Source organism: Sturnira hondurensis, unplaced genomic scaffold, assembly GCF_014824575.4.
Source record: "Sturnira hondurensis isolate 20B ecotype Veracruz unplaced genomic scaffold, ASM1482457v3 Scaffold0003693, whole genome shotgun sequence".
Taxonomy (NCBI): Eukaryota; Metazoa; Chordata; class Mammalia; order Chiroptera; family Phyllostomidae; genus Sturnira; species Sturnira hondurensis.
Window position 1 is genome coordinate 5,224,392 of NW_028076324.1, and position 26,338 is coordinate 5,250,729.

Here is a 26,338-nt window from a genome sequence, read left to right on the forward strand (position 1 = left end):
CCTTTAACTTGACTTTACCTGGAAAGTGCTTTATCTGTCCTTCCATTCTAAATGACAGCTTTGCTGGATAGAGTAATCTTTGATGTAGGTCCTTGCCTTTCATGACTTTGAATACTTCTGTCCAACCCTTTCTTACCTGTAATGTTTCTTTGAGAAATCAGCTGATAGTTTTATGGGAATTCCTTTGTAGGTAACTGTGTCCTTTTCTCTTTCTGCTTTTAAGATTCTCTCCTTATCTTTAATCTTGGGTGATTTAATTATGATGTGTCTTGGTGTGATCCCCCTTGGGTCCAACTTCTTTGGGACTCTCTGAGCTTCCTGGCCTCACGCCTATTTCCTTCACCAGAATAGGGATGTTCCCTTCACTATTTTTTCAAATAACTTTTCAATTTCTTGTTCTTCCTCTTCTCCTTCTGGCACCTCTATGATTCAGATGTTGGAACATTTAAGTTGTCCTGGAGGTTCCTAAGCCTCTCCTCATTTTTTTAAATTCTTATTTCTAAATTCTGTTCTAGTTGAATGTTTATTTTTCCTTCTATTCCAAATCATTGATTTTAGTCCTGGTTTTCTTCCCTTCACCACTGGTTCCCCATATATTTTGCATTATTTCAATTTGTACAGCTTTCACTTCTTCCTTTATTTTGCAGCTGTACTCAATCATTTCTGTGAGCATCCTGATTACCAGTGTTTTGAACTGTGCATCTGATAGGCTGGCTATCTCCTTGTAGCTTAGTTCTTTTTCTGGAGTTTTGACCTGTTCTTTTATTTGAGCAATATGTCTTGGTTTGGGCACACTTGTTACATTGTAAGGGGCAAAGCCTTAGGTATTGGCCAGGGTCCAGCAACTCACTTGTGCTGTAGGTGGGGAGGGGTCAGACAGGACAATGCCACTTATTCAGCTCTCACATGATTATCAGTCACTTCCCCCATTATCCACAAGTGAACTGGGTTCTTCTGGTGCTGATTCCTGGGTGGGTGGGTTTATGTACGTTCTACGAGCCCATGGGTCCCTCCAATGGACTCTCCTGTGAGGCTGGGAGTTTCTCCTGCAACTGCTCCCCGCCCCCACAGGATTTTACAGCCAGGTTTTGAGGCTTTATTTTCCCACACTGAAACTCAGGGTTGTACAGTCTATTGCGCTCCCCAGTTATTGCTCCTGGTTTCTCCACATGCAAATGTGTGATGATCTGGTCTGCCAGCTGCTGCCTTACCACGCGTCCTTTTACCCCAGCTGCCTATCTCCACCCCTCCTACCAGTCTGGATGAATGTTTCTTCTTTAACTCCTTGGTTGTAGGACTTCCATACAGTTCAATTTCCTGGCAGTTCTGATTGTTTTTGTTTTTATATTTGTTGTTGTCCTTCTTTTGCTTGTGTGAGAAAGCTAAGCACATCTACCTATGCCTTCATCTTGGCCAGAAGTTGAGCAATACCATATTAAGAAAAACTACACAATGAGATCATTGTTTGGTATCCACTTTCTCTATAGGCACATCTTTTTATGACTCAATCCTGCATGATCTTATATTTATTCATTTATACTTTCAACAAATATTCACTGGCACCTGTTACATGCTAGGCACTGGCAAATACGCAATGAACAAAACAAAATCCCTGATCACATAAAGCTTACATTCTTGTGATAAAAGTCAAGCTTAAAAAAAAAAGTCAAACATACAGTATTCAGATCATAATAGGTACAACAGAAAAAAATAAAGCTGAGAAAGAGTTTATGGACTGTGAGAAAGCCTCAGCAAGGGAATTAAATTAGAGTAAAGACCTGAATGAAGTTAGGAAGCAAGCCACGTAGATAGGGAATGGAGCATTCGAGATCACGATCTTGAAGCAAAAATTGTCTATCATGTTGAAGGAATAGCACCTAGAACAACATGGCCAGAGTTGCATGAACAAAGGGTAACATACTATTAGAACATGAAATCAGAGAAGTGAGAACTACTGGGAGCATCACATCAGAGAGGAACCTCTAGTTGAAAATTTCTACTAAACGTACTAAACACTGTCTTAGCTATAGGAATTAAATCAAGAGTCTTATGCCCTGGCTGGTGTAGCTCAGTGGATTGAGCACGGGCCTGCGAACCACACAATTGTGGTTCAATTCCCAGTGAGGGCACATGCTTGGGTTGCAGGCCAGTTCCCAACAGGGGACTCATGAGAAGCAACCATACATTGATATTTCTCTCCTTCTTTCCTTCCTTTCCCCTCTAAAGATAAATAAATAATTAAGAAAAGAAAATGGAAAAAAATACAATAAAGATTAAATTTAAAAAAAAAAAGAGTCTTACTAGCAATGTCCCAATTTAATAGGACATTTAGTTTGAACTGCTAATGGTAGAATTTATGACATCAACAGATTAGTAGAGATGTTATTTTTGGACATTCCCAGCATCCATTAAATTGTACTTCAGAAAACATTATCAACTACTCTTAAGACTAGCTTTGAAGCACCATCTTATCAATTTACTAGGAGGTAAGTGCTGAAACAAGGATAAGACGGCAGAGGATGAGGGAATTCATATGCTCTCCATTGAAAGAGAAGAGGAGAAGTGTTTTACCTACCATATCTCAGGAGGATATGCTAATATATAATTCAAAATAAGGAAGAAGCCAATCAGCTCATGTTCTACAACCAAAAGTTGAAGTCAAATTCCGGGGAGCCAACTCATGCTTTACCCCAACACTTGTAATACTGTAAGCATCCCAAGGACAATAGTTTCTTTTATTTGAACATTCCCCACAGTCTCTTACAGTTATTTTAGGACCTCACATTTTGTACTGCCTGACTGAACAGACAAAAGGTGTCTGCAGTCATGAGAAAAGGCTCGCCTGAGCTCTCTCAACCAGAGTTGGGGAACACACAGCTTTCTCACACTCCTGTCTTTAAAACCTGGGACTATAGACAGCCACCATATTTTTCTCTATTTCTTTTGTTCCTCTATATATCCCATGACCTTCCCACTCCAAGCAAGGTCATATATTGTACTCCAAAATCACAATGGCTTACCTCAATTTTAGCTGCTAAAGTCCCCATGTATTTCAGATCCCTTACTCTAAATTATTTTTGTCCAGTGTCTCCTGACAAGCTCATGAGTTCTCTAACTACAGTGACAATTATGAAGTATATATAATGTACCATACACACAGTATTAGTATTTTAAATTATTTATTGTATGTTAGCAAATACAACTAGCTATCAAAAGCATCCTCTGTACTACAGATTGATATCTGATTATCGGTAACAAGACTTCTTTAATCTTTGGAATAATTTTTAGACTCAAATCTATTTTAATTTTTTTATATTATGTCTAACCAGCATGAAAAATATGCTAAATCTATATATCAGACTCTTTATTACTTCTTTTGTATGAGTTAATCTACGAGTAAAAGTAAAGACCTAAATACCTACCAAGCTCATTCAGGTTAAAGATAATCCTTATAAAAGGCAGAGAATGATTCAGTCTTAAAATTATGAGTTTATACTTCATGCCATATCTCCAAATATTAAATGTTAGATAACTTCAACATATAACTAATAGGGCATCATTTTAAACTAAAATTTATAGCTGGAAAAATGCACTCTTCATTTGGTGAACTAAAACACAACACAAGTATATACTAAACCAAGTGATACCAATCACATTCCTTGGTGGGTTCTTTCAAATGTGACCTTCTCTATTTTACTTAGACCTTCTCTTTCTGCTGCTTTATTAAGCCATGGTTTCCAACCGCCTCACCTGTCTACATTCTTCTTTATGTTACATATAGTTAACCAAATAATCTTTCTAAAATGCAAACTTGGAGTAGGACCAACTAATACAAAGAATAAAAGACCTGAAGCAAGACTATTTTGTGTCTGAAAAATCAGGTTCCACCACTTGTTAGCAGTTTTATCTTAAACAAATATCTTCATCTTGCTAAGACCTGGTTTCCTCCTCTGAGAATTGTAGACAATATCTATCTCAGGGGATTAGTAAGAGGACTAAATAAGATAAAGTAAAAAAGCCTCCTTAAAAAAGTCACCCAGAAATGTTTAGCTCCCTTGCCCTTTTTCAAGTTTGAACCAACAATTTTTCAAAAACATACCACATCCTAGCGAAAAACTCATTTAAGAAGAGTATCAGAAAACAATGTAATGGCTGGAATTGAGAATATTGCTTTCTAGGAGGGAAGTTTATCTGGAAAACTAATCTATTACAAGAAAGTATTTTCATGAGTATGCAGAAATCCAGAGCTAGGCAGAGAGCTCTCAGCCAAGAACTCCTTGGACAAGGCTGGCTCCCCACCCCACCCCACCCCCCGTAATTGCAAGGACACACTGTCCCAAGTTTCTTTTCCAAAGTTCAGTTTTTATTATAGTGTCCATAACTAACCTTTTAATTACTCTAATTACGAATAAATGACAGTGACTATTTGAGGAAAAGCATCTAAGGCAGGAGTTTCTAACCATGTGAAGGAATTATATTCATCTCCCAGAAGCTGTGTGGATTGTGTCAGGGGCAATGCGAGTCTCTGATGAGAGAGGAATGAGGTGATACTGACAACTGTATACTCCTCACCAATGAGAAACTCTGGGGAAAAAGTGGAATAAAAAAAACGAAGTGGTGGGGATCAACCAGGTAAGAGTTTTTGATCCAATGGCAATCGTCATCAAATGTTTACAGGCTTTGGAGCAAGCTATTAATTCATTTTCCAATACCTCACAGAAGAAAGCACATTCAAAGAATGCTACAAATGAATTCAAACAGAAAAAATCTTTCTTGCTAAGCTTTACATTAATACTTACAATATCTATGATCATGTTCCCCTTTCCTCTCCAAACAATGACCAAAATCTAGAAAGAATCCTGGTAGAGATAGAGAAAACATAATGAACATCCATGTTCTTGGTATCTGGCTGTTAAAACTCTAACAGTCTAAAACACAAAAATGCTGGTTGAAGGCACAGGATACAATGACTAAATGAATAGAAATGTAATATTAGAATCTCACTTTTCTATATCTAACTGGAAAACATCAAGGTAAAGGAAATTTCAAACAAAGATTTAAGAAAATGGATAATGATAATACACGGAACTGAGTATTTAAAAATCAATGAAACATCTGGAGTGAAAACCTAGCTGAGCAGATGATGAGAAACTAAAATAGGTGGGAGTCAGAGGTAAAGTAGCAGACCATGGAGCTGCCTCTGTAGGGACAACTGGCAGAGAGCATAAAATGAAGGTTTAGAGAGTTGGACTGAGCCTGTGGATGTATTTTGCTTGGTCTACAAGGTATTTAAAAGTCAAGAGACTACACATAGATATGGAGGCTTTTGTTTCTATTTTAAAAATTGCATCTCTGTCACTGAGTCACCAGAGTTTGTAATCTCTCATGTGCCAGCAACTGGAGAAAGGTGATCTGTACTTCCCCTTTCATGGGAGGAATGCGCCCTCCAGTTCACCTGGCCCTACTACCTCTAGGGCACTAAGGAGCAAGTGCCATTTAATACCCAGCATATACCGTGTTTTGCTCCATGACAGAGAAATCATTCTTTATACTCAGGTCTTCATGAAAAACAAAAACTAAATCCATTTTTTCCTTACTTATTCATGTCTCCTGTGCACTGTGCAAGCAATCAACAAGTAAAATAAGGCAGTGATAAAGCTAGCTTCTTTATTGAAAAGGAGGTTAGAATATAAGACAGACATCAAAAATGAAACTTCCTCAGCATTTACTAGCTGAAAATGTAGCAGGTTTTAAATTACATAACCTTTAACCTAACAACTTTAGTTCTGGGAATCTACTCGGTAGACATATATTCATACACAAGCAAAATAACATGTCCAATGTTATTCTCTGCAGCAGCATTTGTAATAGGAAGAGATGAGAAACAACCTGAACATCCACCATTAAGGGGACTAGACAAGTAAGTTATGGTATAACCTAACCATGCAATGCAGCCATAAAAACTGAGAAATTCCTTACGTGCTGACATTAAAAAAAGACTCCACGTGAAAAGAACAAGGGAGAGCAGAGTATATATGTCAGTTGTGAAAGGGGAGGAAGAGGACAATGGGGAAGAATACGTAGTAACTATATATAAACGTGTTTATACATGCATAAAGTATTTCTGGATGGATACAGAAGAAACTGGTAGTAATGATTCCCTCAGGGAGGGGAACTTGATAACTGAGAGATGGAGGTGCTGGATGTATTTCTGTATATTTTGAATTTTGTACCAGGTAAATACATATTTAAAATAATTTTTAAAAAATGGAACAAGTCGGCTGACCTGATTCCAATTATGACTAAGAATTCTTCAACTATCAGAACTAGTGAGCCAGTGACCCTTCTCGACAGAGAAAATATTCTACCTTTTAGTTCACAGATGACAGAAATTTCAGCAGGAACCTAGGGCAATTAAGGGGGTGAGCAGGAGAGTGAGATGAAATAAGAACAATGGAATAAACGACATGGTGTCTTTTTCCATCTAGCTCTCTAAACTGGTTTTGAGCCCAAAAGGAGTAAAAGGGTAGATCTAAAGATAAGAAACCTTTTCAAGAGACTGTGAAACTGTAAACACAAACTCTGCTGCTCTGGGACTTGGAGACAAAGTGTGGTACAGAGACAGGGATGAGGGGACCAAAGGGAGAACAGGACTCTAACCCCGCCCTGCACCTCCTGGGTACCCTGAAGACTGGCAGCTTTGAAAGCACTAAAGACAGCATTCCTGGCACGACTTCCATCCCCTGCCTTGGACCCAGCAGCAGTGGCAGTGATAATGCACCACACTGGAGTGGCCTGAAGGGAATAGACTTCCAAAGGAGGCTGTAGGAAAAGAATATTCACTTCTTTAAAAATTTTATTTATTTATTTACTTTTGGAGAGAGGAGATGGGAGGGAGAGAAAGAGAGAAACATCAATGTGTGGTTGCCTCTCATACACCCCCATCTGGGGACCTGGACCACAACCCAGGCATGTGCCTTAGACTGGGAATCAAGCCGGCGACCTGGCGACCCTTTGGTTTGCAGGCCAGCACTCAATCCACTGAGCCACACCAGCCAGGGGAGCATATTCACTTCTGTTCCTGAATACATGTTACATCCCATTGGAGGACTCCCAAAAATACTTAAGGGAACTCTGAAGAGCACTGGGGTTTGTGTGAGTAGGAGGGAACTGAACATTACACTCCATTTCTATATAGGTGCTGGGGCGTAGAAGCAAGTACGCTACAAAAACATGAAAGTACTGCACAGGGGAGTGAAAGAAGAGAAAACAACACTCTGCCAAAACAGCAGAAAGCAAAGTCTCACTGGACCTTTTTTTTTTTAAGTTAGGCGATTGCTCACTGAACAGGATGTAAAAAGAGAAAAAAGCATGAGGATGGCTGGAAAGAGGTTACTCAAGGCTCTGCTGGGAACCAACACACTTAGTTATGCAGTACCTACTTTCCAAAGCGAAATCTTTCAACTGCTTTAAAACGTTTCTTTTCTAAGCCATTGAAAGCAATGAGATCATGTTCTTGATTAAGTGCCAGGTTTTCCCCCTGCAACTCAAACTGCTGAAGTTCAAAAGAAGAAAAATTAGAGGAATGAAAAGGGTGAAGGTAGGCAGAATTGGGAACAGAAAACAGGGAAGAGAAAACATACGTATATTTTAATAAGCTGGGGAGAGAACTATGGAATGGCAAAATATAGAGGTTTAAAAGTTGAGAATATCTTGCTCTGCTCCAAAAATACAAAGAAAGTATTAATTCAATTTATTTAACTGATGTTTTCCTATCCCATTTTATCCAGAGTTACAGTAACATATACAATTAAATCCTCTATGCCTCCCAGTCACATAGTGTCAAGTACTGTATTTTTCCATGTATGCTGCATACTATTTGCTCAAATTTTTAAGGGCAAAATAAGGATGCGCATTATACATGGGCAGTACCTAAAATACCTTGTATTTGTCCTTGTGTTTTGTAATTATGTTGCATAAAATTTCTTGTACCATAATATGTTCAAAAGTGTTAAAATTCCTTTATAATATAAAAAACAAGTATCTAAGTATATGTAAATAAAAATTTGAATTAAAAAATTAAAACAAAAGTTTTTTTCCTGAAAGTTTGGGCCAAAAACATGTATGTATATTATAAATGGGAACACATTATACACAGTAAAATAGAGTAATAAAAATACATACATAAGCTATTTGTGGAGAATGGTACTACTACCACAGGGCTTGTTGAATCATAAAGTGAATTTGAAGTCTAGTCTTAGGCAATTTTGGTCCATATGTTTTTCACAAGTGGAATAAATTATATTCACACTACCTTAAACAATGAATAGTAAGAGATAATTTCTAACATAAGAAGTCAAATCCATCTCAAAATGCAACTCCATTTCAAAATCTAACTCCTATGGTTTACAGAATAAATAACAATAAAATAATCCCTGTATTATACAGTTGACTTGTAAAAAATAGATTTCACTTATTTATTTTTAGAGAGAGGGGAAGGGAGGGGGAAAGAGAGGGAGAGAAAAACTGATCGGTTGCCTGTCACATGTCCTAAACTGGGGACCTGGTTCATAGCCCAGGCATGTGCCCTGACCGGGAATCAAACTGGCGACCTTTCAGTTTATGGGACGGTGCCCGATCCACTGAGCCACATCAGTCAGGGCTATAGTCCACTCTCGAAAAACAAAAGTTTGAACTCTGCAGGTCCACTTGTATTCAATTTTTTCAATAAATACTATGTAGTTTCTCTTCCATATGATTTTAACATTTTCCTTTCTCAAATTTACTTTATTATAACAATACAGTATACTACACATGTAACATACAACATATGTGGTAATCAACTGTTTATATTACTGGTAAGGATTCTGATCAACATTAGACTATTACTAGTTAAGTTTTGAGGGAATAAAAATTATACATAGATTTTCAACTGTGCAGCGGTCAGCACCCAATCCTTCTGCGGTTCAAGGGTAAACTGTACTTTATATCCATGGCAGTCTCTTCCTATTATATCACTAGCTTTTTAATGTAGTTTTATATTTGAATAGAACTTCATACTTTTCAAGGTACCTCATTTGATGTTCACAATACCCTGGGAGGTGGTAGGACAAGTTTCATTCAGTTTTAGATAACAAAACACACACAGAAAAATTAAGAGAAAATGGATCACATGTAATGGTCCAGAACTTCTGGTCTTATGTTTGTCAAAGTGATATTTGTGGACTCAATCCTTATTAAGTGATAACTGTGTCCTGGTACTATAAGCAACAGGTATATACACTATAGGCAATAGGAATATAATAGAGTCCAAGAACATACATAATCTCTACCCTCACTGAGTGTCATTTAATGGGAGTCATTAACTAATTATACAAATATATGGTAAGCTTCACTTGTGTTAAGTGCTATGATGGGGCACCCAGTGCTGTGAGAACATAAATGGGAGAAGCTGAGCTAGGACAGGAGTCACTAGGAATTAGTAACAGGCCAGGAAGGGACTCTCTTAGGAGTTCACGAAAAAGCTCACATCTGATGACAGCATCATACAAAGAAAGAAAGGAATCACTAATTCTAAGCGAAGGCAACATCATTTATAAAAGGCCTACTGTGGGAGGGGCCGTGTAAAACACGAGTAGTGTGTCCGAAGGAAGGGTAGTGTGGTTGAAGAAAGCCCAACCCAATTTCCAAGGTGACATCAGTATTCCCCATGTGACCTTGACCTTAGACACCATGAAGGTCTGAGTGACTAATGCCCTAGACTAATGATTGTTTTATAATATCCAGATGTTTTACTCAGGAACAGTGGGCAGGTTAAAAGGAATGCAAAAATAAGAGAACTGTTACGTCTATTAAAAAGTTGCTAAATTATCTGAATTCAAGGGAATTATATCACTTTTAATTTAGGGCATAACAAGAGAATTTATGAAGGTGGTGACATCTCTGGGCTTTTAGAGATGGACTGAATTTCCACAGAGAGAACAAAGAGGCTCCGACAGATAAAGAAAACAGACGGAAAAGATACCCCTTGCTGCTTTTACAGGAACCTGTTTTATTTGAATGTAGCCTTTCCTAAGTGGTACTTCAGAAATATTATCCCCATAACATCTTGAAGTTGCAGAGGTCTTAGAACTGACAAAGCTTTGTTTAATTTTATACTCCCAACAAATTCTACTAGGTTCAAGAATACACATTAATTGTCACAATTTTGCAGATAAGGGAAGCCAGCTGAATAAGGTTGACTTGGGCAAGGTCACATTTCAACACTGTTCTTTCCTTTTAACATTATAGATTCATGATCATCAGGATGTGGAACACATACCAAAGTTTATCTGAAACATAGGGAACCGACTAGGCTTAGGATACCAGACACATAAGGACTCTACTATGATAATTTCAGGCAAAAGCCAGTTATCCTGGCTTTATTCAAATGAGGGTAAAGTAACAGGCAGGTGGTTTTCTCAGATACCGAAAGGAGAAAATGACAGAGAAAAGAGAGAAACTCAGGTGAATCAGCCCTGATGAGACCTAATAACTGAGGCATAAAAAAACGTGGATAAGGGGCTCACAGCAGGGGAAGGGGGTGAGGAGACAAGATAAAACAAAACATGAACAGATACACTTGTCATGCTTCGCCTTCAAACAGCACTTTCTGATTTTTAAGTAATTTTTCAGTTTTCTCCCAGGTTTCCTTCAATAAAACTCTTGATCGCTCTGAAAATCTATGCTATTCTTTTTTTTTTTTAAGATTTTATTTATTTATCTTTAGGGGGGGGAGGAAAGGAGAGAGGGAGAGAAACATCAATATATGGTTGCTTCTCATGTGTCCCCTACTGGAAACTGGCCTGCAAACCAGGCAGGTGCACTGACTGGGAATCAAACCGTGATCCTCTGGTTCGAAGGCCCATGCTCAATCCACTGAGCTACACCAGCCAGGGCAAAATCTATGCTGTTCTAACACATGGAAGACCCTACATGATGTAAGTAATAGTTTTCCCTTTAGAAAGAATCAAAGTTTAGAATAATTAAGTGCTAGTGAGAAAAATAAAAAGAATTTCAATGAGTATGGATAACAAACATTAGTAACTTATTATGACAATTCAGAGGATTTAGATATCTCTAGAGAAATATCAACACCCAGTTCCGAAGCTCTCAGACCGTTTACAAACCTCCTTTACCATTTCAGCTACACCACCCTCACTACCAACCTTATGCCCTTCCTCTTGTCTCTCATCTGGCCTCAGTGAGAGAGTCGGGATGATTGAAAACATAATGATAATGAAATGATAATGTTTTCTATTTTTCTTGCCCACACATCCCTTAATTTGGCTTTTTTTGAAAGCAGCCTTGGTTGCTGTTATTTTTTAACCCTCTGATTCAGCGGTCTTTAATAGAAAAAAGGCTTTTAACCTCTGTAATACAGACAGCTTAAATTCATAAGGGTGAGTCATAGATGAGTCTCTACAATCTAACTTGCAGATGTAAAAAAAAAAAACCCAACTAATTTTCTCTGTGCCAAAGACAAGTGCTTTTATGAAGCAATACAGTTTTTCTCATTTGCCATGAAATCATTCTTTTTAGCTTAAAGTGCCTAATATGTTCTTGGCAACCACTTAACTATCTTCCCTTTCTCACAGTGGATTATACGTTTTAGTGTACAGCTGAATCTGCTACACTAAAAAAAATACATGGAGGAAGTTTCCAGGCAAAAGTACACTGATGACCAATGAGTTCTATTATTATCATACTTCCAATATACAACACACAGTATATCTTTAGAGTGTTATGGTATCTATTCATATAATAATAAATTATTACTACTTATGATCTCTATACCTCTTGAGAATTTTTTTTAAAAAATTGTTTCTCGGAGTAAGGCTGATTTAAAAAATTGGCTTGGCATAAAATTATAGATAATATAGCAAAAATAACATGAGCAGTTATTGCTTTAAGAAAAAATGGGGAAAAAATGATTGTATAAACTTATGATTTCTATAGTCAACAAGGATCAGAAGAATAAACTGGAGTCTATAGATCTGTTTACATATCTATGTAAACAATAAAACTTTTTTAGAAACTACCAGCCAAGATGGCAGCATAGGTAAACACAGCACACCTCCTCACATAATCACAGAAAAATTACAACTAAAATTTAGAACAACCATCACTCAGAACCATCAGAAACTGAGACAAATAGAAGTCTTGACAACTACAGAATTAAAGAAACCACATGCACCCAGACTGGTAGCAGGGGCAGAGACATGGAACGGGCTGGTCCCACACCCACGTGTGATGGATAAAAATTCAGGAGGGATATCTCAGGAGCAAGGAGTCCCAACCGCACAACAGGCTCCAACCCAGGGTTCTAGTACCAGGAAGATAAGTCCCTGTAACTTCTGGCTGCAAAAACCAGTGGGGATTGAGTTGGTGGAAGAAACCTCTGGAGTCCCAAGTAGTTCGCCTTAAAGAACCCACACATGGATTTACTCAGACTCACTCCTTCTGAGCTCCAGGACTAAGGTAGCAGCTTGAAAGGCACCAGAGGCATTCTGGGAGAAACTGAAGTGTCTGGCATCAAGGCAGAGATGGGAGACGGCTTTCTCCCAAACAGAAAAGCAAGCGGAGCCATCCCACCACACAGCCATAAAACTGGCAGGAGGGTGCCATATCTGAGACTCCACCAACCTGGCTAACACTGTTGGCCCCTCCCTGGCAATGCCTTGAGACTCTGTCCCACCCAACTCACAGGCCCACCCAAACTGACTTTTCTATATGAATGGCAGGTCTTCGCTTATGTTTCACAACTTCTCAAACCCTTGATGAGGCTCCAGCCCCCATACCCCTTGCTAAGTGGTTCCAGGCCCAGTACTAGCAGCAGCACCCAGCCTTGTTCACAGCCTGGCTTTGGCTGGGAATCTCCAAGGCCAGCACAAGTAGCAGCCATCACAGATTGCTTTATAGCTCAGGCAGGGTGGCCTTGGGCAAAACACAGGTGGGGGCTGACCTTGGCCTACACTATGTGGGAAACCCCAGGGCCAGCGTACCCAGTGGATAGCTACAGAGCATGTCAGAGCACCACCACCCTACCCCTGCACAGCTGACCCTCCACAGAGGGTGAAGATTGGTGGTCTGTGGTCACAGCCAGTCCTTGCAGCTGAATGGCCTAGGTAAATCCCTCCAATGATCTGCCAACAGCAACCAAGGCTCAACTAAAAGAGGATGGTGTACTCAGCCCACAAGAAGCATGCACCTCAAGTAGCCAGCTTGGGTGATAGGGGAGGCTGACACTGGACCCTACAGGACACCTACTACATTAGACCACACTACCAAGACATGTAGTCAAAGCAGCTCTACCTAATACATAGAAACAAACACGGGGTGGCTACCAAAATGAGGAGGCAAAGAAATACGGCCCAAAGGAAAGAACAGATCAAAACTCCAGAAAAACAGCTAAACAAAATGGAGATAAGCAACCTGTCAGATGCAAGTTCAAAACAATGGTTATAAGAATGTTCAAGGAACTTAGTGAGGACATCAATGGCATAAAAAAGATCCGATCAGAAACAAAGGATACACTAACTGAAATAAAGAACAATTTAAAGGGAAACAACAGTACAGCAGATGAAACTGAGAATCAAATCAGTAATTTGGAACATAAGGAAGCAAAAAACAACCAATCAGAACAACAAGAAGAAAAAGGAATCCAAAAAAATGGGGAAAGTATAAGCAGCTTCTGGGACAATTTTAAGAGGTCCATCATTCACATCGTAGGAGTGCCAGAAGGAGAAGAAAAAGAGCAAGGAATTGAAATCTATTTGATAAAAGGAATTAAAGAAAACTTACCCTAATTTGGTGAAAAAAATAGAAATGTAAGTTCGGGAAGCACACAGAGTCCCAAACAAGATGGAGGCAAAGAGACCCACTCCAAGACACATCATAATTAAAATGCCAAAGGTTAAAGACAGAGATAAAGAGAGAATCTTAAACACAGCAAGAGAAAAGAAGTTAGTTACCTATAGGGGAGTTCCCATAACACTACCAGCTTATTTCTCAAAAGAAACTTTGCAGGCTAGAAGAGATCAGCAAGAAATATCCAAAGTCATGAAAAACAGGGACCTACAGCCAAGACTGCTCTCACTAGCAAAGATATCATTTAGAATCAAAGGGAAAATAAAGAGCTTCCCAGACCAAAAAAAAAACTAAAGGAGTTCATCATCATCATTATATGAAATGTGTCAGGAATTTTTTTAAGAAAAAGAAGATTAAAATTATGAACAATAAAAGGGCCAAAAAGTACATTATCAACAATTGAATCTAAAAAACAAAGTATGTAAACAAGAAGGAGAGAGACAGAAGCATGGATATGGAGAGCAAGGAGGTTACCAGATGCAAGGAGGGTATGGGGAAATGGGTGAAGAGGTGAGGGAATTAAGAAGTACAAATTGGTAGTCCAGAATAGCCATGGGGATGTAAAGTACAGTATTGGAAATGGAATAGCCAAAGAACTTAGTTGCATGACCCATGGACATGAACAAGGGTGTGGGGATTGCCCAACAGAGTGGGGGGGGACAAAGGAGGAAAAGTTGGGACAACTGTAATAGCATAATCAATAAAGTATAATTTAAAAACATTTTAGTGTCTCAAAGAAAATTATAGTTGGTTATGTGAAAAAGAGAGGTCCTGCCCTGGCTGGCGTAGCTCAGTGGATTGAGCGTGAGCCTGCGAACCACATGATCGCGGTTCGATTCCCAGTCAGGGCACATGCCTGGGTTGCAGGCCAGTTCCCGGCAGGGGTCAGTTCCCAGCAGGGGATGCACAAGAAGCAACCATACATTGATGTTTCTCTTCCTCTCTCCTCCCCCCCCCTAAAGATAAATAAATAAAATATTAAAAAAATAAAAATAATAAAATATCTTCTTAAAAAAAAACTGATGATGATGATGAGACATTAAGTTAGAAGAGCAATTATACTCTATATTTTTTCATTTCTATATTTTATTTGACCATCATTGCAATCCTAAAGAGGAGGTATAAATATTGTCATTTCATTAAAAAAGAGAAAACCATGGCTCAGAAGATGTAACAAAACACTAAGTAATTCAGTAAACAGTACACTTGACAACTACCAGAATTAGCATTACACAGAAGGTCCTTACTCAAAACTCGGTCCCCCTTCTTCCACACTACACTGGAGTGATGGACTACAAAATAAAGCTACAAATTACACCCACCTCAGGATGCATGTCTGTGTGTAATGTGAACTTACTGCTCCTGAACCATGTCTTTCAAAGAAATTAAGTTTTTTATTTTGATGAGGTGAAATTTATCAATACTAAAATTGATCATTCATGCCTTTTGGGTTTTCTCCAAGAAACTTTGCCTTAGTAAAGTCACAGTTTCTTCTTTTTCTTTTGTAAGTTTTATAATATGTTTTAGCACTTAGGTTTAGGTCTATAATCCGTTCAAATTAATTTCTGGATGTGATAAGGGACAGGTTCCCAACCCTCCCCCACCCCACTGCATATGAATATACAATTTCTTCAGCACCTTTTGCTCAGTGAGTTGCTTTGGAACCTTTGTCAAAAATCAATGACCATAAATGTAAGTGTAAGTGTAAGTCCTTCTAGACTATGTTCTGTTCCACAGAGTGACATATCCTATGCTAACACCACACAGTCCTGATTACTACAATTTTATGATAAATCTTAAAATCAAGTAGTGTAGTGTAATTCCTTTTTTTTAAATGTGTTGTTTTATGTCTCCTTAATTTCCATATAAATTATAGACTACACTTATCAAGTTCCACAAAAAACCTCCAAAGGTTTTGATTGAAATTGTATTGACTCTATGGATCAATTTAGGGAGAACTAAAAATTTTAAATTAATGAATCTTCTGATTCATGAACATAGTAATATCTCCATTTAGTTAGGTCTTCTATAATTTACATCAGCAGTGTTTTATGGTTTTCAGCATCAGGTCTTGTAGACATTTATTATTCTCAAGTATTTTAGTTTGTGATGTTATTGTACTGCACTTCCACTTTTCCATTGCTATTACGCTTCCACTTCCAGTTGTTCAGGGCGAGTACAACATAAGAGTATATAGAACTAAAAACGATTTTGGTATATTGACCATATATCCTGTGATTTTGCTAAATAAGCTGACTTAGTAAATTCTAGGGGATTTTAAAAAAAGACTTTTGGGATTTTCTACAAACACAATCAGGCTGTCTACGAATAATGACACGCCTTTTATTTACTTTCCTACCTTACTACATGCGCTAGGAGCACCAGGACATTGTTTAACAGGAGTGTTAAATCACAGTGTTATTCTGCATCTATTGAAATGACTGTTTTTCTTTCCATCTTTCAGTAAATGGTTATTGTTTCTTTCAATGTGATAGTGAATCACATTGATTTCAGAATGTTAAACCAACATTTTATATTTTGTGACATTACATTAGTCATGACATAAACATTTTATCATATTGCTAGATCCAATTTGTTACTTTATCATTTCCTACTACTTTAATAAGAAACTCTGTATCTACTCCTGAGGGATGGTGGTTTATAGATTTCTTTTCCTGTAATGTTTTGTCTTTTGTAAGTTGGTATCAGAGTAATACTGGCACAAAATGAATTGAAAACTGTTCCTCTTCTATTTTCTAAAAGAGCTTATGTGGAATTGGCACTATTTCTTCCTTAAATGTTAAGGAGAATTCACGGTGATGCTATCTGACTTGGAGTTTCCTTTGTGGGGAGGTTTTTAACTACAAATCTAATTTCTTCAATAGACAGAGGTATTTTCTGGTTATCTATTTTTACCTGTGCGAGCTTTAATAGTTTGTGTCCAACAAAAAATCTGATTATTTATCTAAGTTTCAAATGTCCTGGCACAAAGTTGTTCACAATAATCTATTACTATTTTAATGTTTCTAAGGTCTGCAGTGATATTTTCTATTTCAGGTACTGGTAATTTTGTCTTTTCTCTCTTTCTTGTTCAATCTGTCTAGAGGTCTATCAATTTTATGGATCCTTTCAAAGAACCGGTTACTAGCTTCATTAATTTTGTTTCTTTCCTATTTCACTGATTATCATTCTTGATTATTTCTTTCCTTCTGCTTCCTTTGGACTTAATTTACTCATCCTTACCTAGTTCTTTAAGCCAGAAACTTAGCTTAAATAAAATTTGATTTGGTACTCTTTTTAGTTCATAGCTCTCTGAACCAAAAGTTCCTGCACCGCAGAAAGTGAACTTGAGGAGCTTACTCACATTTGGACCTGATGCACATCAAGAGACCCTGGATTTGGAGAGTAAGGCTGCAATCAGATAAGACTTTTGGAAATTTGGGGAGAGAATGAACATATCTTGCATGTTAGAGAAACATAAATTATAGTGGCCAGAGAGTAGACTGTGGTAGATTACTTTCATGGATGGTCGTAATAATTGCTTCTCTGTAAGGTGACTTTGCCCTGATTGCTAGCAAGAGAGAGGACTGGAATCTGACTAGACTAGGAATTTCTTTTGCCAGAAGACTGTGATGAAAGTGAGGTTATACAGCTTCTGAAACTGAACCCTGAGCCTCTGGTAACTTCTGCTTCTCATTTTCTTGGAGAGCTGCCCTGAGATTACCCTGTGAAGAAGATGATCTAGTTTACCAGGAGTTGAGAGTCAGATACGCAGGTAGGCCATCTTGGACTTTCAGCCTAGCCAAACCTCCACCTAATTGGAGTCACATGAATAAGCCCAGGCAAAACCAGCAGAGGAGCAACCCAACCAAACCTTAAAATTATGAGAAATAATAAATCCTGATTGTTTTAGTTACTAAGTTTTGAAGTGGCTAATTAGTCTGTACTTAACTTAAACTACAAGTACTGATAGAAAAATAGATGAAAAGATTTTTGCCATTTAAGGACCTGAGAATAAGGAAAAAACATAAGAGAATTAAAGTCAATTGAAATACTGCTGAACCCACTCTTTAGAAACTACAGTAAAAAAATAAAAATAATAATAACTATGAGGTAGGAAAACCTAAATAAGAGCTTCCAAATTTATACTTTAGCTTTACATTGTCTCAGTGTCTGCTAATCTCTGCTCCCTTTAGAAAACAGAGCTTACGATCTATTCTCAATGATAGAGTGATCTTTTAAAACTCTAATTCAAATCACGTCACATCCCCTACTTAAAATCCTGAAGTGGCTTCGCAGTATACATAGAATAAAATTTAAATTCCTTATCATGACCTACACTGCCTTATAAGAGCCAGCCTCTGCCCTTCACTCCCCATGTCCTAAAACACAGGGCAGTTTCTTCTTTTTGATCCTGTAATGCCCTCTGTTTATTACTGTTTAGTCTTTGACTGCACTCAGCCTAAAATGTTCTTTTCACAGGTGATTTCATATTCAGGTGCTAATTCAAATGTCACCTCAGAGACCTTTCTTAGCCAACCAATTTAAAGTACTATTCATTATCATAACCTTGACTTATGTTCTTCTAGAATTTTTCATCTAAAATTATTTACCTGTGTATTTATATACCTGTCCTCCCACATTTATCAAAGTAAGAACTGTTTCAGAGTTATATACCCAGGACCTTAAAAAGTGTTTGGCAAGTAGCAGGTACTTCAATGCTTGTTTTCTTAATGAATGAATTACACAAATATAAGGTATTAGTTTGGGACTCTCAACCCATTCTCACTGGTGAAAGGATGAGAAAGGTCAAGCTCCCCATTAATGAAAAACTGAGTATTTTGAAAGTCACAAGACAAAAAGTATTAGACGTTAGTAAGTTGTCACCCTTAACTACATAGAGTAGAGTATGTGCCAGCCCAGCCCCCACACTACGCTACAGACCAGGGCTACCTGTGAGCACCTGACACCAACTGGTGTTTCCTAACTAGCTCCTATGACAGAGTAGAGACTGTAATTTTCTTCCTAAGAGGACTGCGAACACAGTTTAAATCTAAAAGCCAAGTTTCAAGCTTTCTGCAGAAAATGAAGTAAGACACCCCTAGATACTCCTCAAGTCCTAAAGGATTCTTTAGAAATTAGATCTTACTTTTGTTGAAAACAGAGTCTGATATGGTAACTCTCCCTTTTTTTGAGGAAGATATGAGAAACTTATGCATGTCCATCAGTCTAATAAATCCTTGAACATCATCTCATTTTTGCTTATGCGATTTCTCCCACTGGAAACATTGCAAGTAGAATTTTTCACCTTTTCAAAACCAATTCCACCTCTTAAAATTTTACCAATATGCTTTCAGAAGCCAGTAATAGGCAGTACCATTCAGAATGGCTTAAACTACAAGGATATTTACTATTTCATATAAGTTGGAAGAAAACGTAGCTTTAGAATAAGTTCATTGAAAAGAACAATGGTCTTTATCAAAGAACCTGATCCCCCCTCAATTTTCCATCCCCAATAAGAAATAACAGCTTTTTTAAAGCTATAGAAAGGGTGATGTGTAGATACACCAACCTACATGATACAAAAATAAAAAATAAAAATCAGAGCTCTGAAAGTAGGGAAAGAGACCAACCGACTAGCCAAAAAAACAGTATGTGATTACAAAGGTCCAATCGCAAATACTGATATTTCCCCTCCTGAGCACTCTAGTCTTCAATGAAATTACATGTAGGGCTCATATAATTTTATGGCATTTTGATCTTTTTTGTTTGTTTTATTATTTTGGTTTTTTCTTCTCTTTTTTATTTTTAAATTTGGGGGGCATTTGAAATTATCCTTCTGACATAAGATTATCAATTACTTTTACTGAAATCTATACTGGATGACCCACCAAAGCAGTTTACATATATACATATAAATATATATATATGAAGGTAGCAGTAGAGCACAAATATTTAAAAAGATTATATATTTATGTAAGACTTTCAAATTTGGGAGCAAATATTTAAAAAGATTATATATATAAGACTTTCAGATTTAGTATATCTCTATACATACAGATATGTGCAAATACTCAGCTACAATAATACTTAGAATGAAATACTAGAAACAACTTACATGTCCTACAATAGATAAATACACTATGACACAGATAATTCATTAGTATACACTCTTAAGAAAAAAGTTTGGATATTAATACCTAATGACAGGGAAAATTTCATGATAAGGAGACTACAAAACTGTATGTAGACACCGTTTTTTGTAAAAATTTTGAAGAAAGCAACAGAATAATGATGCCCCATTAGGTAAAACAGTCATTCAAACATTTCAGTAATTTAAGTATACTGACATGTCTTGACACAGAGGTGGGATCTGCAAACCGAGGTCAGATAAAAGGGGCGCACTGCCACTGCTGGCTGATTAATAAATACCAGGATGTGCAAGAGTCACAGGCTCCTGTGGCTTTCTGGTTTGGGGCTTGACTGACCATCACCACGTTTCAGTGCTTCCTTTCAACTCTGATTGATGCCGTGAGTCCCAAATGCTTTGGGATTATTGAACAAGTACAATGAGTAATAAACAACAAAAACCAGGTTAATTATAGGTCAGGTGCTAAATTTAAAGAGTAAAAGCATTAATTTTGTTGTATTTATAGGCTGCTGCTCTAATGTTAGATCTGTGACTGTTAGGAAACTAATCTACACATTACTCTTAAACTGATTTTTGCACAGACATATATTTTGTAATTCTGAATGGTGTCTCTAATGATGTGTAAACTCATTTCACATGAAAATGACATTGCTGACAATAAGTTCATTTTAAAAAGTCATTGAATTTGAATGTCTCAATAATATCTGATCTTTCAATCAAAAAATAGTGTATACAGATCCCAATAATTAAAGGGATCACAATTATATGCCAACATTATTTTTTTTATAAGAAGGATGTGCCTTCATTAGGTAATGGCTAACTAGGTTAGCCATTTTTAAAAAAAGAGCAAAAAATGTTCACAATAGCTAAGCTAAGCTATGGAAGCAACCTAGGTGTCCACTGATTCCATCCACAGATGAACAGATAAAGAAATGTGTGTTTGTGTGGAATGGAATATCACTCAGCAATAAAAAGGAATGAGTCTTGCCATTTGTAACAGCATGGATAGACCTAGAGATTATTCTAAGTGAAATAAGCCGGGCAGAGGAAGACAAATACTGTATGATCTCACTTACATGCAGAATCTAAAAAATATATAAATAAATAAATAAGTAAAACAAAACAAACCGGACTCAGAGAAACAGAGATCAAGCTAATGGAAGCCAGAGAGAAGGGGGTTGGAGGACAGCTGGAAAATGTGAAGTAGAATATAGTCAATAATACTGGGTAACTCTGCACAGTGACACATGGTTACTAGGGTTAGCGTGCTGATCACACTGTAAGGTATATAAATGTCGAATCACTATACTGTATACCAACTATACTTACATTAAAAAACACATTTCCTGGTACATGCCTCATCTGAAACTAGAGTCTGAATTACCAGTCATAGGGTCTCAAAAGCAAAGCAACTGCTTCAACTTTTTAGGGTCATTTTAGAAGAAAGCTCTCAGGAATAATCAAGTCAAAGGATCTCTAGGAAATCCACGTGAAAACACATTTTTGTTTCTTTATTAAGGTAAGAGGTGGGTGGCATAATCAAAGGGCAGTTTCTCCAAAGAAATCCAGTGTCAGGAATTAAGATGAACTCTGTGGGGGCTCTCCTGCACCACTGGGAAAGAAGATCTGCTCCCTTTCCTGGGGCAGGGAGGCTAGCTGACTGTGGTCCCTTCGGAAGGGTTTCTACCTATGCCCACAGGAAACACCAGGCATATCAGTACTACATCATGAAAGGTAGGGCAGATGGGCTCTGTAATGAGAGATGTTCCATTTTCATGGGGATATACTAAATGTGATAACAATTAGAGACAGAAAACAATGAACAACTCTGCTACAAAGATGGTGTTGGCACATCTGAAGTTGCACTGTGTAATTTTTTTAACACTATGTGCTGTATACAACACTTCCAGGAGGGAAGAAATTTCATGCTGCAACCTGAAGTAATTTTTGAGAATCTCAAAGGTTGTCTGGCATGTGACATCCTAGACTTCTGAGCTCTGTGTTAAGTTCACAGGGCAGTACAAAAGCTGTATTTACTTTCTGTATCTTACTACAGTACTAATCACAAAGTGGAACTCAGTATTACTCAATGACCAAGTAAGTGCATGCATAAAACTTCACATAATTACATAACTTTTGGCAGACAAGTTAGCAAATGGATGAAGAATGGAATCCAGGTACAGAGGTAGTCACTCAGTAAATGAAACTTACTACTTTGAACGCAAAAATGTAATCATGTCCTGGCTGGTGTAGCTCAGTGGATTGAGCTCAGGCCTGCGAACCACACAATTGTGGTTCGATTCCCAGTCAGGGCACATGCCTGGGTTGCAGGCCAGTTCCCAGCAGGGGACCGACAAGAGGCAACCATACATTGATATTCTCTCCCTCTCTCCTTCCTTTCCCCTCTAAAGATAAATAAATAAAATCTTTATAAAAAATGTAATCATTGCCCTGGCTGGTGTAGCTCAGTGGATTGGGCACGGGCCTGCGAACCACATGATCGCAGTTCCATTCCCAGTCAGGGCACATGCCTGGGTTGCGGGCCAGTTCCCAGCAGGGGACTCACGAGAGGCAACCATACACTGATATTTCTCTCCTTCTCTCCTTCTCTTCCTCTCTAAAAAAGGTAAATAAATAAAATTTTTAAAAAATGTAATCATTACTACATGCAAATACATGAAATTACTTAAGTAAAAAAATGAAGGGAGACTATGAGTAGCTAAGCCAAATACAATTACCCAGGGTTCAATGCTCAGTAAAAAAACTTAGTTATCATTTCAAGTTTTTCATGTGATCTCATTAACAATTATTTATAGTAAATTGTAATGTGTCCTTACAATTTACTTGCTTACTTAAAAGTTAACTTGAAAACAATATTCCATGGTAGCAATACTGATCACTGACTATCCTTCTACACTATGTCAATATACTTTCATTTAGTAAGAATGATGTCATCTAGATCATTTAAATATTTAGGTACTTGCTACTGTACATATTTTCAGAAACATGCAAAATCTATATCAATTCCTGGATACCCCCTGGAAAAGTCTTTTTCAGTTTGCTTCCTCTTTCCCAATGATTCCTCGTTTATCTGAATTCTCTCAGTTTCTTGCTTTAGACCACCCTCAAAATTTTGGGGGTTCACCTCCATGTCCATCTTAGTTCTTTCTGTTTCATCCTTCTTTCTTTTTCTATTTTTGGTTTCCCTCTCTTTGCAGTTTGTTTAAACTTGGTTTACACATCAACAACACAGAGCTACTTTAAATTCGAGAGCTTCTCAGTTGCAATGTCTAAGACTCAACTAAAAAGTTCTGCTCTTCTCCACATCTTGCACACCATGACCATGCCATTCAAAACAATACTTGTTATTAGGAGCTTTTAATTACTTGGACCGAGTTGGGGACTCACTACACTTCTCATTTTAGAGTTTCTCATGACTACGTCCAAACCAATTTCCTGAGGCAATCATGAAACAGTCTCCACTTAAAATGCTCAAAAAACTTGTTATTTTTCACTAGAGAAGAGGAATTCATATTTTAGACACATATGACAGATTCAAAGACTTTTCTCTCTTTTCGTTCAGATTCAAAGATCTCCATTTCTCAAAAGTTGTTCTAACTTTTGCCTTGGCCAGATAGCTCAGTTGGTGAGAGCACTGTCCCAATATACCAAGGTTGCGGGTCTGATTCCCAGACAGGGCACATGCAAGAATCAATCAATGAATGTGTAAGTAGAACAACAAATCAATCTCTCTCTCTTTCCCTCCCTTCCTTCCTCTCTCTAAAGTCAATAACATTTTTTTTAAAGTTGTAACTTCTGAGAATAAACACTTCTACAGTATTTGGCAGGCATTCAACACATTTTTCGTGAAATTTCATTTAAATCTAAATGAAATCATAATTTCATTTATGCTATGCCAACTGCATAAAAACACAACACTGATGGTCATTGTTATTTCCTCTATTGGTATCACCTTGATGATGGCTCTTTTAGATAATTAAAAGCACAATTATAAGAGAAAGTGGTGTTATCATCATTCTAGTCAAATTTAAATGGAATGAGCAAAATGGGGCTACTTAAAACAATGTATAATGAGCCCATACAATGCAGTGCTCTGCAAATGTAAATAAGAATGAGGAAATTTTCTATGTACAGATACAAAAAATTTTCCATTACATAATTGTAAAATAAGATGAAGAAAGCATATATAATGTGCTACCTTTGTCAAAAAACAAAGTGAAAGTAAGAGTATGCATTTATATAGAGAAATTCAGTCAGGAGATGCAACAATCTAAAATTAGTGGTAGATACAAAGGGTATAGGAAGGAGCTTGGTAGGTGAGGGACAAATTTAGAGACCTTCTGTCACTATGTAACTTCCCACATTTTCATTTTTAATATGGAACACATTTAATATTGAAAACTAATCTAACTAGCTTTAAATCTCCTCACCTATAATGCTGAAAATCAATGTACTAATAAAAACCAAACAAAAAAAGGGGACTCAGGAGAAAGCGTAATATTTCCTAAAAGGATTTCTGGTGACTCTCTCAATACTGTATTATATCATAATCATAAATCATTTGTCAATAATTTATATTCAGAATACCCACATAGGTACTGAATATAAATACATGTTCCTTACCCTCAAAACTTACAACCTAATTGTCAAGATAATTAAAATACAGATAAAAACAAATAATAACTTAAGGTAGAACAGCCTAATGCCAAGTGATTGGTACAAATAATACACATTACAACTGATTCAAAAAGTGAATGATCACTAAGACTCAAATAAATAAAGACTTCATAAAGAAGGCATGAATTCTGTAAGTGGAAAGAGGGAACAACATTCCAGGGAAATGGACTTCTGTAAAAAAGACACTAATGGAAGAAAAAAATACAAGGTGCACTCAAGGATACTAACTAGACCAGTTTGAAAAGGAAGGCTGCTCAAGGAAAAGTGAGGGAAAAAGATGAAGTCTAATAACTATAGTAATACTTGATATTTGTACAATATGTCACTTAACCACATTTGATCCCCACAACGACCGTCTACGAAAGGGTGGATTACAGAAGGCCCTGGGTGTCAGGTTATGAATGTCTGGCAGCAGTGTCTAGGATGGAATACTCCGTCATTAGAGGATAAAGAAACTGGAGGCACGGAGAATTGTAATGGAAGTTCAGGTGTGAGTTAATAAGGACCCAGGCTAAAGTGACTGCAGTGGGAATAGAAAGGACAGAAGAAATTTGTAAGACTATGGTGGTAGCTGTGGAAGAAGGTAAAAAGGCTGCCAGGGCTCATACTTCAGTGACTAGAATGATGGCATAATTGAGAGAAATCATGTAAGTTCAGGTTGAGAGGAGTTGTTTTTAAAAATCAAGAGCCTGGCTTCAGAAATAGGTGAGTTTGAAGCAACAGCAGCACATCCAGTTTCTAGAGTCTGTACCACACATTCTATTCCAACAAGAGTATTCTAAGTCCACCATCACCTAGAGAAGACAGATATGTTTCTCTGCCATTCGGCCCATCACCCGCAAACAGGTTGCTGATACGGGCTGAAGGGGCAACAAGTGGCTGCTTAATGGGTAGGGGTGTCCTCTGGGGATAACGGAGATGCTTTGGAACTAGACAGGGGTGATGGCTGTACAACACTGTGAACACACTAAATGCCACTGAACTGTACATCTTAAAATGGTCAATTTTTGTTATGTGAATTCTACTTTAATTTTGTAAAAGGCAGATGAAACTAAGACTACAGTACCTTTCCTCATGTTGTTAAAGGTCTATTATGCCCAGAACAACTTGTACTTTCCTGCCAATTCACTCTCCCCACCTCCCAAACCATTCCATGTGCCTCTGATGTTGTCTTCAGCAGCAATCAGGAAATTTCATCTTCCCACTTTTCTCATTCTATCTCCTTACCATAACACAAAGTCAGCTCTCCCTAGAGTACAATACTTCCTTGCAACTTACTGCCATGGTGACTGCTTCTGTGTGTTTTATTTTCACTGGTTTTTTTCCCCATATGGTAGTCACCTCAGGGCCAGGAGGGGAAAGTGGGTTTCCCTGGTCTCAGTGTAACCTTCCGAAACTACACTTCTACCACAACATTAAAACACAAGCAAAACCACTTCTTTGATCTCAGGCGCTCTCCTCACTGCTGTCCTTTTCCTAATCTCCTGGTCATTCTCACATTGCCCAAGTCTTTGGCACCCAGCTTACAGCCTCTTTCCACCAAGCCCTGTCATCATAATAAATTTCAAATCCAAGAGGACT

The 26,338-nt window shown here is 37.6% G+C and overlaps 1 protein-coding gene across 9 annotated transcripts in view; it reads right to left on the bottom strand.

Annotated features, from left to right (window-relative positions):
- HMBOX1 (homeobox containing 1) overlaps positions 1–26,338 on the bottom strand; it is a 166,148-nt gene that overhangs the window by 110,274 nt on the left and 29,536 nt on the right. For all 9 annotated transcript variants that reach the window (XM_037042202.1, XM_037042199.1, XM_037042201.1 and 6 more), the window contains exon 2: positions 4,800–4,859. The gene's annotated coding sequence lies outside the window, so the exon portion shown is untranslated. The remainder of the gene's footprint in view (positions 1–4,799; positions 4,860–26,338) is intronic.